This window comes from Trachypithecus francoisi, unplaced genomic scaffold, assembly GCF_009764315.1.
Source record: "Trachypithecus francoisi isolate TF-2019V2 unplaced genomic scaffold, Tfra_2.0 Lachesis_group3, whole genome shotgun sequence".
Taxonomy (NCBI): domain Eukaryota; kingdom Metazoa; phylum Chordata; class Mammalia; order Primates; family Cercopithecidae; genus Trachypithecus; species Trachypithecus francoisi.
Window position 1 is genome coordinate 73660975 of NW_022681468.1, and position 17341 is coordinate 73678315.

Genomic DNA, 17341 nt, shown 5'->3' on the forward strand with positions numbered 1-17341 from the left:
TCAAATGCTCACTTCGTGCCAGAAACTTTACATAAAATACTTCATTTCATCTTCTAAAATGGATATTCTCCTTACATATGGGGAAAAAGAGGTTCTAAGAATCTTAAGATCATAACTCTAATAATTTTATAGTAAAGCTAAGATTCAAAGGTAAACATACCTGGCTCCAAAATCCACCCTGCTGGGCTCTGTTTTTGTTCAGTGTTTAGGTATAGGGTGTCAGGAGATGGAGTAAATCAAGAAGCAAAGCATGACTATTTTTCTCATGGACTGCCTATTCCCTGCTCACCTCCCCCACCACTAATCTCTTGCTCAGAGAATTTCAGTCTATATACATATGTGTAAATTGCTGGATGTTAGGATTCCAAACCCAAAATGGAATCCTATTTGATGCAAGCTATTGCAAAAAAAAAAAAAAAAAAAAAAACTCACTTTAGATTTGAGTATGTGACATTTCCATCACCATTTAAGGTTCTAGAGTAGACTTTTTTTGAAAGCTTATTTTCTCCTCAAGCTGGTTGATAGCACTCAATTTACTACTTCTCATTTGGGTATCTGAGCATATATGGTATTTAGACAGGATGATGTTAAGGTCTAAGAACCAGAGGAAAAAACATCACACCAAAGAGAATAATTTATGTTTTCTTTTTTTTTTTTTTGAGACGGAGTTTCGCTCTGTCGCCCAGGCTGGAGTGCAGTGGCCGGATCTCAGCTCACTGCAAGCTCCGCCTCCCGGGTTTACGCCATTCTCCTGCCTCAGCCTCCCAAGTACAGGGACTACAGGCACCCGCCACCTCGCCCGGCTAGTTTTCTGTATTTTTTTAGTAGAGACGGGGTTTCACCGTGCTAGCCAGGATGGTCTGGATCTCCTGACCTCGTGATCCACCCGTCTCAGCCTCCCAAAGTGCTGGGATTACAGGCTTGAGCCACCACGCCCGACCAATTTATGTTATTTTCTTAAAGAATTTTTTAAATTCTTATATTTAAAAAAGAAAACAAAATATATAGGTGTATTCACCTTTACAACAAATCAACCAAATGATATTAACTAAAGCAAATTAAAAAAAGGAAAAACTTTAAGTAAACAACAAAAAACAAACAAACAAACAAACAAAAAAGAAAAAAACAGAGTAAAACATGTTTTGTTCTGTTTGAGCCAGGGTCTTGCTCTGATGCCCAGGCTGGAGTGCAGTGGTGCAACCTTGGCTCACTGTAGCCTGGACCTTCTAGGCTCAAGCAATCCTCCCCGCTCAGCCTCCTGAGGTGCTGAGATTACAGGCATGAGCCACCATGCCAGGCCTGTGTCTCTTCTTATGCTGGTTATGTTATCTTTTTCTCCATCCTCGGCCTTTCAACCTATTTTCAGTTTAGTCAAAATTCAAATGTTTAAAAATCCTGTTATCAAGTATTTATTACTAAATTAATATAAACTAACATCTTAATTCGCCAATCTGATTCTTTATTTGTTCTCAGAGGAATCATATCTCTTTTTGTGGTAGTTTTTATTGTTACCTTTGTTTTCAGATCTGTCCTTTTTTCTTGAAGAAGCTGCCCTTCTGAGGCAGGTGTTCCTCTACAGTGTTCTAGAAGTTGTGTGCTCCTACTAGCCAAGCCTGAAGAAATGTTCATCCTTCGGCTTCTTCTTGTGCTGCCCATCTTCTCATCATCACCCCCTTATTTTTATTTACTTTTAATTTAAAATGAAATGTACCAATAACCCTAAAGGATAAATTTGTTAAACTGTACTTGCACAACTGTTTTCATGTTGTATATAGTCTCCTACCACATCACATACGCCCCTCCCGCCCACTGTTTCAGTTATTTCTAGTTGATTTTCCATATAGGCTGCCTGCAAGACTGACTAATATGAGTTTTAAAGGGTCATTCCCTTTCAATTCACACAAAGACAAAAACAGATTAAATACAAGGAAGTATTTGAATTAACTATTAAAAGCTAAAAGCAAGCAGATTATTTCCAAGGGCCATATCAGAGAAACTGCAGTATCATTTGGTTTTCCATGGGCTACTTTTATGCTAATGTAATAGGAATAAACAGTGGCAGAGAGATGAGGGCCTCGGGGGCTGCTGGTGGGGAGGACTGTGATGAGTTTAGAACTGTCCCAAAAGGTCACATTGATAAGAGACTACCTGGGGTAGTAACAAACTATGAACACTCAAGATTGAGAAAGCTGAGAAAGGGCTGAGAAACAAGAATTCTGAGTGGGCCAGCAAAAGTAATGAGTCATTAGACAAACACTTAAATCAAGAAATTGGATGAGAACAGAAGATGAGAGAACCTCCACAGATATGCTTAGAGCTCCATGTCAAGGAATGTTCAGAAAAAAGGAAGAACTAGTCATGACCATCTATATGCACGGCCCAGCTAACACCATGTTAAATCTATGTCGTGCTCTCCAAGTAATAGACGTGTGTGCCTATAGTCATCCTTATTTGTAAAATGTTTGTTCTCTTAGCATATGATACTGTACATGGTAGATATTTGATGCATTTGTCCATTGTTGACTACTGGTGAAATTAGCTGAAACAGCTAGTTTTACAGCTTGTATAGTGATGGACATAGTGAGTATCAGAATTGTTCAGGGGTACAAGGTCTTGAGTTACCGGGCTTGATCCTTGAAGAAGACTCTATTCTTAGGCTTCTAAGAGGTGGCAAGAGTCCTTTCTGGATTTGTCATGTTCCTGTTTACTCACACAGTCAAAAAAAATTTACCTTTTTCCTGTGCAGCAAGTGCCATCATTCATATTCATTTTCTAACAACTCTCTGCAAATCTGTAGATTAACAGATTGACACAGACACTTCTCACTGTGACGTGATGGGTGGGAATGCTTCACCTACCGTAACGTCCAGGAGTCGGTCACCAGAATCTCATTATTATAAACAGTAATGGCAGATCTGGACTTCTGAACATTAGCATGGCTGGAAGTGCCTTGCTGGAGAAGGGTTCATTATAAATATTGACTATAATTCCTTTTAAATTGAAAAACAAAAGAACTTTTCCTGTAGTAATATAACCGCGAATTATAGGCCCTCTGGCCTCCTGTAGAGAGAGAATTAAAAAAAAAAAAAAAAAAAAGGAAAAAAAGGATAGTACTAAAAAAAAAAAAAAATACCCAGACAGCATAAATATGTTGTGTAATTTAAATGAGAGTTAAACAAAGAAGGTGATAAAAGTAATCAAGTAGTAAACAAAGGGCAAGAGAATTAATATAAACATTGAACCAACAGGATGGTTAATTAGCTTGCTTTGCAAAGATTTGATTTCTCCCCTGAAAGCAATGGTGGTGACAAATAAACTGACCTACCAAATATCTTCAGGTAATATCTTACCTCATGTAATATCAAAAAATATCTTCAAGGATAATGTAATACACCCCCCATTGCCTATAAAAGAAACGCCACTGAGTTCCTGTGCATGCCACTGAATTACCATGTACAAGGGCCTGGCTCTGGGTTGTTTTGACAATGGTCCCTTAGTTTTTCTAAGCACTACAATTTCTGTTTGAATTGTTCCAGAGCAGGAGGAAGCAGGGAGTCTCAAACTCAAACATCTACAGGGCTCAGGCAGTGGGTGCACCAAAAGGGCCATATGGGACTGGCTACATAAGGTCCACTGCAAAATAAAAATGTGGAGCCTCTTATTTAAAAATTATTTTAAGAATTTCAAGATGGTTACAGCAGAGTATTAAACTAAGTGTGGACCCTTCTCAGTGCAGGGCCCTATGCAACTACACAGGTTGCACACCCATAAAGCCTGCCCAGCAGCCATACAAAACAAGCTGCAGGCTAGGTTTTGCTCATGTATTAGCCAGTTTGAGACCCCATTCTTTTTTTTTTTTTTTTTTTTTTGAGATGCAGTCTTGCTCTGTCGCCCGGGCTGGAGTGCAGTGGCCGGATCTCAGCTCACTGCAAGCTCCGCCTCCCGGGTTTACGCCATTCTCCTGCCTCAGCCTCCTGAGTAGCTGGGACTACAGGCGCCCGCCACCTCGCCCGGCTAGTTTTTTGTATTCTTTTAGTAGAGACGGGGTTTCACCGTATTCGCCAGGATGGTCTCAATCTCCTGACCTCGTGATCCGCCCGTCTCGGCCTCCCGAAGTGCTGGGATTACAGGCTTGAGCCACGGCGCCCGTCCCAGACCCCATTCTAAAGGCTCTACTAGCCAGGTGGGGTGATGTGTACCTGCAGTCCTAACCACTTGGGAGGCTGAAGTGGGAGGATCGTTTGAGCCTAGAATTTCGAGGCTGCAGGGAGCAATGATTGCACTACTGCAATCTAGCCTGAGCAACAGAGTAAAACCCTGTCTCCAAAAAGAATCTGAAAATAAAATAAAGGTTCCAAATTCTCTCCCTACTTCCACTTGTGACTTAAAGCACACCACCGCAAGATGGTTGGAAAAGTTTGGAGCATGCCCCATGGCTGAAGAACAGAGAAAAATATGGCTGGTGGTTTATGAGGAAAACAAAGTCTGTCCTTTATCTTCATCAAGTCTTAAAACCAGCTCAGGAATTCAATTACTGACCAGTATGTGCTTGTGGAGGAGAAACTGTATGCCTTATTAATTCAAAATGCAATAGTCCCCCTCATTATCAGGGGATACATTCCAAGACCCCCAGTGGATGCCTGAAACCATGGATAGCAACAAAACCTACTATGTTTTTTCCTATACATATATACCTATGATAAAGTTTAATTTATAGATTAGACACAATAAGAGATTAACAATAACTAATAATAAAACAGAACAATTGTAACTATATGCCGGCATTACTAATCTTGAACTGTGGAGTCATTATTAAGTAAAATAAAGGTTATTTGAACATAAGCATTATGATAGTGAGATAGTTGATCTGAAAACCAAGACGGCTATTAAGTGACTTAACAAGTTGGTAGCATATACAGTATGGATATACTGGACAAAAGGATGATTCACATCCCAGGCAGGACAGAACAGAATGGTGTGAGATTTCATTGCACTATGCAGAACAGCACATAATTTAAAATTTAATGTTTATTTCTGCAATCTTCCGTTGAATATTTTCAAACCATGGATGACCATAACCACAAAAGGCTAAATCACAAATAAGGGCGGAGGAGGGGCTAGTGTACCTAAAACTCTGTTGCCATGGCCAAAGTCCTATAAGGATTGCTATTCCTCTGAAAAACCACACTCATGGCCCATCTACAGAGTTCAGTCAATATGACTGTTTAGAGAAATGCTTCCCATTTAAAGCGATACTGTAAGGCACACTAGGGTGATTAGATGAGGCTGAAGGTAACTGGTATACCTGTCCTTGTATGGTACATACCTCCATCAGCAGGCTGGCTGGAATGCTCAATTTAGAGGGCTCTCTGGACAAACAGTTTTTAAAGGTGATGCATATCTTTTATAAAAATAAAAATATCTCTCCTTAACTGATCTGCCATACACATTTCATATTTCCATATGTCAAGTTTGTCAACTGAGATAGACATGCACTATTTGACTAATTATAATTTTATTTCTCAAAATAGCTTATTCCCAAAAAATGCTAATTGCCATATTAGTCTTGTCCACATCCAGAAAGATTCTAATCCAAACCCAAGCAAGAAAAGTTATTATTTAATGCAGTAAGTTTACCTCCACATATAAACCATATATGTATATGTACCTATACAAATGTGCACAGATAATGGGCTTTTCTAATAGCACAGGGGATAAAAAGTAAATAGAAATAGTATTGCAGTATTAGAGGGAATCAATTATTTTACAAATTTACCCATTTTTCCCTTCCCCTCTAGAATGTAGTGGGGGAAGAGATTTGCAACTGTCTTGCTCATTGCTATAGATTCCCTGACAATGCCTGGCATATACGAGATACTCAATAAATACTTATTGAATTGAATCCATGGGATCAAAACAAATTGCCTTTCATGTGTTCTAGGATTACAAATAGAAAAAAAAAATCAGAGACATGTAGCAAGACCACCAACTTCCTTAAATTCCACTGGCTATTTTATTTCCTAATTGGAACCTAACTCCTGTAGTCAATGCACCTAGTAGCTTTGATGCTTTCTGATCAGCCTCTCATTCCTGTACCTCATGCAGACACAAGCTTGGGCCTCTTTGGAGCAGGTTGGGACAAAGGTTAACTTCTTCCTGGAACCTAGAAAAGGCTAATAAGCCCTGTGGAATAATATTTCTAAGTATTCACCATACTGGAATCAATATCAACATGCTGTCAGTGTGTGCATTAGCCCCACACTCAAACAAAGAACAGCCCTTAGAGCCCAATAATGATGCTGGGCGTGGATAGCTGGGGATGAGCAAGATGATACAGAAATGACTGTATCAGCTCTCCTCAAACACAAGGCTTCCAGGATATTACACAAGACTATCATTCTTGTACTTTGTCAGAGATAGACAGGGTTTGGTTTCAGCCACTGATACATTCAGCAAAATAAATCCTCTATCTTCTTAACCTAAGAGATAGATTCAGGTTACACTTTCCAGACTGTGAGAGAAGTTTCTGCTTCCCTGGCAACACCAGGGAATACAAACATCTTAAAGTTAACAAAGCACCACAAATATAGCTGATAAAACAGGTATATAACAAAGTTGAATCATTACTGACTCAGGTAAGACCTGCTTTGAGTGCAAATCCATCATGCCCACACTTACTGATGTAACATTTTCCATACAGAGATCCTGCTAGAAAGTTATGTCAAGCAAGGGTAGTGGCAAAGGTCTAAGCATCAACTTGTGGTTACTTAAATCTCTAGGTACAAAGTAAATATTCACATCTGATCAAGATTCATCCTCGTCCTTACAGCGAAATCAATCTTAGTGTTGCAAATGAGATTTCATTCTATATGTGAAATCTGATTTTCCAATCAGAATGAGGAGGGGTGGGGTACATGTGATAGAGTATAGATGACTGATCTGTATGGTATATACAGTAAAGATATCACAAAACAGATGACCATGGGTAAGCATGTGTGCTGCATAGCCAGAGTGCAATGATTTGGAATCACTTATTAACTACATAACCTTAGCTAAGTTTATTTGCCTGGCTAAGGGCTGCTTTTTCCAAAATGTGAATAATAACACCTAATCCTATAAAGTGAGATTATTACTCTCTACTTCATTATAATAATAATTATAAGAGCTAAATAAGATATACACAAAACTTAAATCAGTACTGATACACAGTGAGAACTGAATAAATGATAGCTATGATTGTTATTATGATTATTATTTTTATCATCCCTAAGTGGCCTAGTTACCAGCAAATAATTAACTTCTTTGTAACTTTGTAATTTATTTATGAAAGCCATAACCAAAAGTACAGAGGACATTAACTTCTTGTGAGGCTTCCATGGCCTAAACTTTGTCCAATAAACATGGTCTTGATGATCTCTCATTACTGTGAAACAAAATTCCATAAATTGTAGAAAGTTTCAGTGAGGCACCAATAAATACAGCCATAGAAAAATCGCGTCCTTCCCCTATATATACACACACACACACACACCATCCACCTCTTGGGGATATATTAAAACTGAGCCAGTAATTAAGACATGCAGCTAATCAGAGAGCAGCACAGGCTGTGGCCCTCTGCAAAGAAACGAAGAAACAAAACATTAGGATGACAGCTCCCATTACCAGGGCTTTGTTCTCCTGGAGCAAAAAGAGCACAAAAGCATAAAGTTGGAGAACTGTAATTGCATTTTGAACATTTGTGGGGGGAAAAATTACAGGCTTGTCTGAACCGGGAGGATGTTCCACTAGATAACTGCGTCAGTCCACACCCACCAGCGCCCTTCCCCACCCTCAAAGCATGACTCCACTTTTTCTAACACTGCCCTTAAGGAATCTAGCTTTTGTGACTTCCAGTAATTGAACAAATCAACCACGATGAAGCAGCTGAAGAGCACTTTAGACAAAAGAGACAAGAATTAAGCAAATAGAAAACTCATTAAAATGCTGCCTTTTGCTTTTTTTCACTCCTAGAAATTCATGTTACCAAAAAAGTCTTTCTTGGTTGCTCTTCTTCAGAAATAATACTTTAAGAGAATTCTAATAGGCACTAAGTGATTTTCTCCGGATTTATAATCTAGCTATGAGACATACTTTCCCTTCCCCCATCACCATCTAGCACTCTTCCCTGTCACCTTAGAGCTTTTGACTTAGATGCATTCACACCCAGCAGTCCCAGCAGAGCTTTCTGCTCACATTATATGACATAAAAAAGCAGGCAATGAACAATTCATGCTCCTAAGTGCTTGCGATAAAGCCAGGCTGAGCTGACCTTTCCCATCCTATACAGCTGCATGTCAGAAACATAAGCTTAAAGGACTGAGAGTAGCAAGCATGCGTGATGTGGTATAAACAAACAAATTAAAATCTGAGGCCTTTCCTCTGGCTGGTGCCTAATGGTACTAACATGCTCAATTCTGTGCAAAAATAAATAAATAAATAAATATAAACAAATCACTCAAAGCTAGCTAAAGTATTGCTTTTCCTGCTTTCCACAATACATCTCTTTAGCCTCAATAAACAGACTAAAAGAAGAGGAATTCAATGGTTGCCATTCTTTCGTGTAAGACTTTTTGAGTAAAAACTATCAATTTGGCAGCATTAAGCCACAAGACCACTCCCTGATTCTAAGTGGACATATTGATCAATTGAACTGACATGTGCCTCCTCCTTTCTCTCCCCTAGTAGCAATCAGCTGCACCAGGGAAATCCATTTCATTTCCCAAAACAAAAGGCAACACACCGCTCCTTATCTGGCCCTGTCAGACTAATTTTTTAGAAAAAAAAAAAATAATGAAGATGCCTAAAATCAGAGCTAGGAGTTGAAATGAAAATGATACATGTTTAGAGTTTTGGAATTGAGTTGAGGTTATGACTGAGTGCAGAGATCTGTATTCCCTACAACCACTGAGGACCCTGATATTTATTTATCATACCCAGATTTTTGTTAAAGTTAAGCAAGGGATGGCAACACCACTGCCACTTCAGAGGCTCTCCCCCAGGCTACCCTTCACTGCAACTGCCGCAGAGAGGAGACTTGTTCCTTTCTCAGTTACAAGTCAGTCTGCAAACAACTCCAGCTATTTCAGAGACTAGCTAGAGATGGAAAAATATGTGGCAGTCTTTCAACTAACTCTGAAGGACATGGGTTGAAGAACTACCATATAGATCAAAAGGCTCAAATAATTTCATTTGTGTTAGGTCTTTATGCTTTTAATAAATTCTGTCTTGAATATGCAAGAGATCCCCTTTCACATCAGGGTTATGTCAAATGCTTATTCAGCATTTGTTCCTTGCCATGAAGAAACTGAAACCCAACCGAGGTAAATACTGAATTTCATACTGCAAATCACTAAATATTTCATATTTCACAAGAGCAAAGAGGGGGCCAATTAGCTCTGCCTCCCAAAAAGAAATCTATTATTTTTACAATGCTTAAATAGTGTTAACTACTCATTTTAAAGCTTATTTGGGGTTTTGCAATTGAAAATCATCTTATGTTTATGAAAAATTCTGTAAGAACACTTAAAAATAACAGACAGAGCTGGAGCAAGAATAATTCTACATATTTTAATTCCTGTATGACTCTTACAGGCCTTTGTCTTAACCCAGCAGCCTGAAAAACAGATTTAGGTAAAACAGCCCTTCTTTCCTCAGTCCATTTTAAGCAAAGACAACATCCCCCAATCTCCGCCTTAGCAGACACCGACTAACCAACAAAACAGCCATGCAATTAAGGCCCAGACATTTAACACTCACCATCTCCTGATCCCACCGTCTTCTTTTGATGTTTACAGCACATCTGTAGGATGCAATACTAGGAGATGCCTTGTTTGACCTGCTGCATGATGCTGTGACATCAGTTCAGATGATGCAGCTCATTATGGGAAAGACTGCTGTTGCTATGGCAACTGGGATGTGCTAGGAATCCTTGCTGCATTTCCAGTGGAGCCTGAGACAATACGGAAGCCCTGTAAGAAACAGACGATATGCAAAATTTAGACCAAAGGAAGAGGATTCCTCATTGGACTAAAATCCATAGGTTTAGAAGGGATTTCCCTGAAAGCATTTTGGAAAAAATAAAAATTATCTCCCACTTTGTTGTTAACATTTAGAAAAAAAGATAGGAGGAGAAAATAGAATTAGTACTAAGCTAATAAAAACTGAAATGTGTAGTGTTTCCTTATTAGACAATTTGATCACCTTTTCCTCCCTGGTCAGCACTGGGATAGCTTTTTAAAAGTTATTAAAAATAATTTTTGCTCATCTGTCAAAGACCAAAAGAACAAAACAGTGAGCACAAAAATAATTTAAAATGGAATATAAACAGCTGACCAAATGACTCTCTCAAGTAAACAAGTTTTAATTCTCAAAACATGGACAAACCCTTGGCCAATGAAGTCTGTCCTGGTCATTTTCCCTGATGAACACCAACCCACAGAACCTTCTCATGTAGAGTAATCTCAGCTTTCACCTGGTCATCAGATAGGCAGCAAAGGGAAGTTCGGAATCTAGAGGGGCATAACACGTGACCCTCAACTTCTAGTGACTCTTCCTTTGGCCTGCAAGGAACCCCTCCCTTTGATGGCCAAAACGTAGTGATTGGAACAAGTAGCAGACCTGCTAGAAACTTCCTAAATCATTGGCATTCCAAACATTGGGGTCTGTTTTTTTCTTTTCTGAGCAATAAAACTGCCTACCACACAGATTATTCATGCTCCTCCCCAACCCCAAAAGCTGGAACTGGGTGAAAAGCCATATTTAAACAAGACACAGTAAGGTATTTCTCCAGTTGGTAAAAGAAAAGCAAACCTAAAGCAATCACTTCTTTCCAGTCCTGAGCAGAAACAAATACCATGTGCTGAGAACTGGGGGGAAGGAGATATGGACACAGCAGCCTGTGTTTTGTATATTTAATATTTGCAGGCCATTAATAGAGAAAAAAAACAGAATCAAGCTGACCTGTATCCACTCTGTCTTCACAACTCTGAAAAAGAACAACATTCCAAAAGTTTAAAATATAATGAGACAATTATGTTGTCTCCTCCTGCTTGAGATTTTAAAATGACACTGTTAACCACCAGCATAGGGGGTGTGGGATGAGTGGCAGAAGGAATTCAGGCAGTGTCTTTGTAAACAGGGGCTAACAAAATGCCTGAGAAGTGCCAAGATCCCAGCAGGGTGCACCATCAACCTCGCACAGAGCAACCCTGCCCTAGATGGGAAGACAGACTTGTTCTTGCTTCACCTAGAGAGGAATTAAGAGACCAAAGCAGGAGGTGAATCTGCCTGCGTAGGCCCTCAGTGGCATCAGCAGAGCCTGACTCCCCCACTTTATCTTAGACCTCAGACCACATGCCACACACAAGGAGAGAAGTAGTAGGCAGCTACCCCAGTGCAAAGAGCATGGATCCGAGAGTGAGAAAACCCAACTGTAAATGCCAGGTCCTCCTAGAGCATCTGTGTGACATCAGGCCAATTGATTAACTTCCTGGGGCCTCAAGTTTTTCATCTGCAGAGAAGATTGATTTAGCTAATAACCATAGTTTTCAGGTTTTTCATTAGTAATATAACCTTTATTTTAATGATTCAGATCAAAGCTGGACTGCCTTGGTTGAGGCAAGATAAGAAGCCCAGAGCCCAGACTGATAAGCCATTCTCAACCACTCCCTCCAACTTCATTTGCTATAAGCTGACTCTTTAAGATATCTCTGAAGAACCCCTCAGCCTCTGGAGAAGATAAAAAGATGTGGAGCTATTATAGAACAAGATTAGTCTTTCCAGAGCTAAAATCCACATGCTATAAAGAAGAGAGGACAGGGTGGGAGCAGGTGGTCCAGATTTGAATATGGCTTCTCAAGATGGTAAGAATCTTGTTAATCGTCTTTTCCAGAAGCAAGTCAATAGTTTGGTGGGAAGAAATGGATGACTCATCAAACCTGAGGCCAGGTCAAACTTTTAACAACCTGAACTAGCTAAATTGCTGGCCCACAAAATGGCACTCACCAATGAAACGGAAGTGGAAGTGGAAAGCATCACCTCCAAAGATGGCTAAGACCAAGTGTCTCTTCTTCATATTTTCCTGTCCTGCTAGCTGGATGCAAAGAATCCAGTGGAACTCTGAAGCCCAGAAAGATAATGGCCACACGTTGTGGATGGAGCCTGGGTCCCTGAATGACTGCATGGAGCTCAACCATCTTCTCCTAACTACCCATTGACCTACACTGGGCTCCAATGAGTGAGAAACAAACCACCACCGAGATTCTGGGGTAGTTTATTCTGAATAAATTATCTATTTATAGACAAAATTATAATAATTTAATAAAATATAATAAATTTTCTAACAAGATTATATTATATATCATTATTTATGATAAAGTGACAGTGTCAAAAACATGTTCCTTTATTGCAGACTTTCTTTTTTTATTTTATATTACTTTAAGTTCTGGGATACATGTGCAGAATGTTCAGGTTTGTTACACAGGTATACATGTGCCATGGTGGTTTGCTACACCTATCAACCCGTCATCTAGGTTTTAAGCCCTGCATGAATTAGCTATTTGTCCTAATGCTCTCCCTCCCCTTGCCCCAACCCCTTGATGGGCCCCAGTGTATGATGTTCCCCTCCCTGTGTCCATGTGTTCTCATTGTTCAAATCCCATTTATGAGTGACAACATGCAGTGTTTGATTTCCTGTTCCTGCGTTAGTCTGATGAGAATGATGGCTTCCAGCTTCATTCTTTTTTATGGCTGTATAGTATTCCATGGTGTATATGTGCCACATTTTCTTTATCCAGACTATCATTGATGAGGATTTGGGTTGGTTCCAAGTCTTTGCTATTGTAAATAATGCTGCAATAAACATACATGTGCATGTGTCTTTATAGTAGAATGATTTATAATCCTTTGGGTATATACCCAGTAATGGGATTGCTGGGTCAAATAGTATTTCTAGTTCTAGGTCCTTGAGGAATCACCACACTGTCTTCCACAATGGTTGAACTAATTTACATTCCCACCAACAGTGTAAAAGCGTTCCTATTTCTCCACAGCCTCTCTAGCATCTGTTGTTTCCTGACTTTTTAATAATCGCCATTTGAACTGGCATTAGGTGGTATCTCATTGTGGTTTTGATTTGCATTTCTCTAATGACCAGTGATGATGAGCTTTCTTTTCATATGTTTCTTGGCCACATAAATGTCTTCTTTTGAGAAGTGTCTGTTCATATCCTTTGCCCACTTTTTGATGGGGTTCTTTTATTCTTGTAAACTTTTTTAAAGTCCCTTATAGATTCTGGATATTAGACCTTTGTCAGATGGGTAGATTACAACAATTTTCTCCCATTCTGTAGGTTGCCTGTTCACTCTGATGAGAGTTTCTTTTGCTATGCAGAAGCTCTTTAGTTTGATTAGATCCCATTTATCAATTTTGGGTTTTGTTGCAATTGCTTTTGGTGTTTTAGTCAGGAAGTCTTTGCCCATGCCTATGTTCTGAATGGTATTGCCTAGGTTTTCTTCTAGGGTTTTTATGGTTTCAGATTTTACATTTAAGTCTTTAATTCATCTTGAATTAATTTTTGTATAAGGTGTAAGGAAGGGGTCCAGTTTCTGTTTTCTGCATATAGCTAGCCAATTTTCCCTGCACCATTTATTAAACAGACTGCAGATTTTCTAAGAGTTTTAAATCTGCTAATATGCATTGAGACTCTCCTGTAGAAATATAGTATGCAGTCTTTTCCTAATTTATATTTAACCACAGAATCCTTTTTTCATAGACTAATGTTCCATTGGCTGTCCATCTACAACTAAATATGACTGTAAACAGCAATGAACTAGAACACCACTAAACCTCCTATTCAGCCTGGGGCTACAGAAGAAGGAAAAAATAAAACTTCTCTCACCTTCTGCACAACTCAGTCTGCCTCCAATCTTTCTCTGCCATCCTGAACTGACAAGACAGAAATCTGGTAGTATCATTTGCAGACAGCAACATTTATAGAAATGTTTCCTCCTGGCCGTTTTTTCCTATTTGTAAGTAGGCATTGGCTATAGTTTGAGTGCTCCCTCAAAAATTCATGGGTTTGGTTTTCTGATTTTTTTGTTTGTTTGTTTTTGTTTTGTGTTTTGTTTTGTTTTAAGAGGAGGCATCTCAATATGCTGCCCAGACTGGATTCAAACTCCTGAGCTCAATGAATCCTCCTGCCTCAGCTTCCCAAGTAGCTGGAACTAGGCTCATGTTGAAACTTAATTGCCATTGCGATGATATTTAAGAGGTAGGGCCCTCATGAATAGACTAACACCACTATCATAGGAGTAATTTAGTGACTGCAGGAGTTCAGCCCCCTTTTTCCATCTCCTGCATTCTCACCCTCTCTCACCATGTGATCTCTTCCACAATGTTATGATTCAGCAAGAAGGTCATCACCAGATGCAGCCCCTTGATCTTGGACTTCCAGCCTCCAGAACTGTGAGCCAAATAAACTTCTACTGCTTATAGATTACTCAGTGTTAGATATTGTTATAGCAGCAAAATATGAACTAAGACAAAGCTGTATCCCAAATTGTTATTATTTCGAAAGCAAATTAGTATTATTTCCAAATCATCAGCTCATGATGCAAACATACATCTTGTGTTTGCATGTTAGGGTTCTTAAAAATCTTAAAGCCATTTCTGAAAATGCAGCTGGCCTGCATCTCCTAGTATACAATGAGAAAATTTGTAGATCTGAGGAATGTGTAAATTAGTAAACGTATTTCACAGCTAAGCCCCTAAATTACTCTGGCTAAATATAATTGTGTATGTCTTATTCATTTGAACTCTAACTGAATATTCCTGACTGCAGATGACCTTCTACGTGGTCATTCAAGACCTCTCTCTTGAGGTTTCACCTTCCTCTGATGCCTTAGATTCCTGGGCATCAGTTGACCAACTGAGGAAAGATGGGAGATGGTACATGGGGAGGTTTTCATGGGCTAGATCTGGAAGTACCCTTCTTCACTTTCACCCCACATTCTACTGGTTAGAAGTTGGTCAAATGGCTATACCTATTTCAAGATAAGCTGGAAAATAGAATTTAGCTTTGTGCCATAAGAGAGAAGGAAACAGCTAAAATGCACAGTTATCCAGTTCTGCCACATCATGAGATCAGGAATATGATCCTTGCTTCAGGCTGCATTTTACATATGTGTCTGAAATACCTTCAGTGAGTTTTCTTAAGCTCAATTGAACATTCAGGTGTATAAGACTATCACAGCCAACATTTGGCAGCAGCCTACTCAGAGAGTTTGCCAACAGAGCAGCATCAGGCATTCCTCTTCTCTGGAGTCTTGTGGTAATCCATGGAACATCTATACAGTATCCAAAACTATTCTATCTGGTCCCCAGGTGACAGTTTAAGAACAGAGGTAAGAACACATTAGGCAAGTTCAAGAGTGCTCAGCCTTGAAAGCCTCATTCCTCACAGAAACCAGTATCTTTGTAACAACTTTATAGGCATAACTTCCAGATCCCTCCAAGAGCCACACCTGGTTACAAGAGTCACTGCACCCAGAGAAGCCCAAAACTACAGCTTCCTCTTAGAATTTATGGTTATCTCAAACTAGCTACTAAGAAGGGCTTACTCCTCATCTCCCATTTCAGATGTAACCAGGGAATATAATGAATGGAACAGGGCCATGACAGAGTAAACAAACAACCCCTCTTGGAGAGCAGAGTCAGAGACAGACCAGGTAAATTCCCCTTCTCCAAGGCAGTCATTTTCACTAACCAAGGGTCATTTTTACTCTAACCAATGTTACCCAACAACATGGTTGACATTTTACTGTTTTCAAGGGAACAGAGTTAGAGAGTTAACCAAAGGTCAAAATCTGATGCAGAAGGAGAAAGGGTTTAGTGAATCCTCTACCAACCGTGCCCAATTCTGGCTTTAAAAAAGACCTTCATTCACAGAATAGAAAAGTATTCAAACACTCTAACCACATGTCTATATGATCAGAAGCCCATGCTGACTGTGGATGCTGCTTCAATCAGTACACTTTCTATACTTTCTGAGAGTATTTGGAGGCCAAAAATATTTGGACATCAGATATTTAGGCACAGTGCATATATGTGGCTGCTATTGTTGTTGAATGCTCAGCATCCCTCTGCTTTATATAGGTAGCCATGTAAAGAATAAATTATTGCCTGATGATTATGAATCATTGGCAATCAGAACGGAACTTTCAGCAGTAATAACGGTATATAAATTCAGTTATTTTGTTACCTAATGTTTGCATTTATTATTTCCTCTTAAGATATCACCTTTTTCTACATTCAAACTTACATGCTTTGGGTGGGAATCTAACCAAAGGAATGGAGTATGGAGTAGATTAGGAATCTAACCCAATCAATCTTAAGCTAATCAGTTTATTACATTCCCCCAACCCATGGAAATTAGCTCACAGGTGTACATGGGATACCACTGAAGCCACTGAGAAGCAATATAACATTTTACTGAAAATCACTATTGGTTCCTGATTTTGAATAGGAAAGGATGTCAAGTCTAAAGTTGCTCATCCATTTTGTATTCATGAATGAAGAACCTAAGAATAAAGCCAACACAAGAAGAGCAGAGCTGAGTTGAGAAAAAGGAACACTATTCTCTCACCACTTGTGCCAGAAATCAGCCTTACTCTGGTTCTGTTGGTTATGAGTCCAAAAGTCCCTGTTTCTGCCTAAGGCAGTGTATAGCTTGGAGGTTTAGTCACAGTAAACAGAGGCCTACCTGATCCACAAAGTCATCTGAGAAATTGTGTAATGTATAAGTAGGCACCATAAGATGCAGCTTCCTAGGAAGGGAAAAGAAAAGCTCTTAGGTCCCAGAGGGGTTTACAGCCTCAGAGCTGAGACCCCTTCAAAGGGTTAGGTTCAGGGCCAGTACGGGTAAGACCTACTCACAAGGTAGATGCAAGATATTATCCTCCTTTACTCCTGAACATTCCCAAATTTACGATAGTGACCACCATCTCAATGAGCCTGAGTTCCATTCCTCTCCTTTCCTAGGCAAAATTCCCATCGGCAAAGACGAAAACCTCAACAATCCCAGGGAGGGTAGATCAGATCTTGAACGAACATTAGATTTGGAATCTGAAGTGGATCTTGGGGTGATTTTGCCCACAGAAACTTGCCCTAACCAGTTCAGAGATTTCTCTGACATCCTTCTGAATTCAAGATTTTCTCCTGTCTGACTTTACAGAACTTTATAGTGTTTTTATTTGTTTTTGTTTTTGTCTTATTGTTTTGAGACAGGATCTCTGTTGCCCAGGCT

General features: G+C 39.5%; 1 protein-coding gene across 2 annotated transcripts in view; it reads right to left on the minus strand.

The window, feature by feature from the left end:
• Positions 1-17341, minus strand: part of AKAP6 (A-kinase anchoring protein 6) — a 657824-nt gene that overhangs the window by 526747 nt on the left and 113736 nt on the right. For both annotated transcript variants that reach the window (XM_033188313.1, XM_033188311.1), the window contains exon 2: positions 9796-10007. The gene's annotated coding sequence lies outside the window, so the exon portion shown is untranslated. The remainder of the gene's footprint in view (positions 1-9795; positions 10008-17341) is intronic.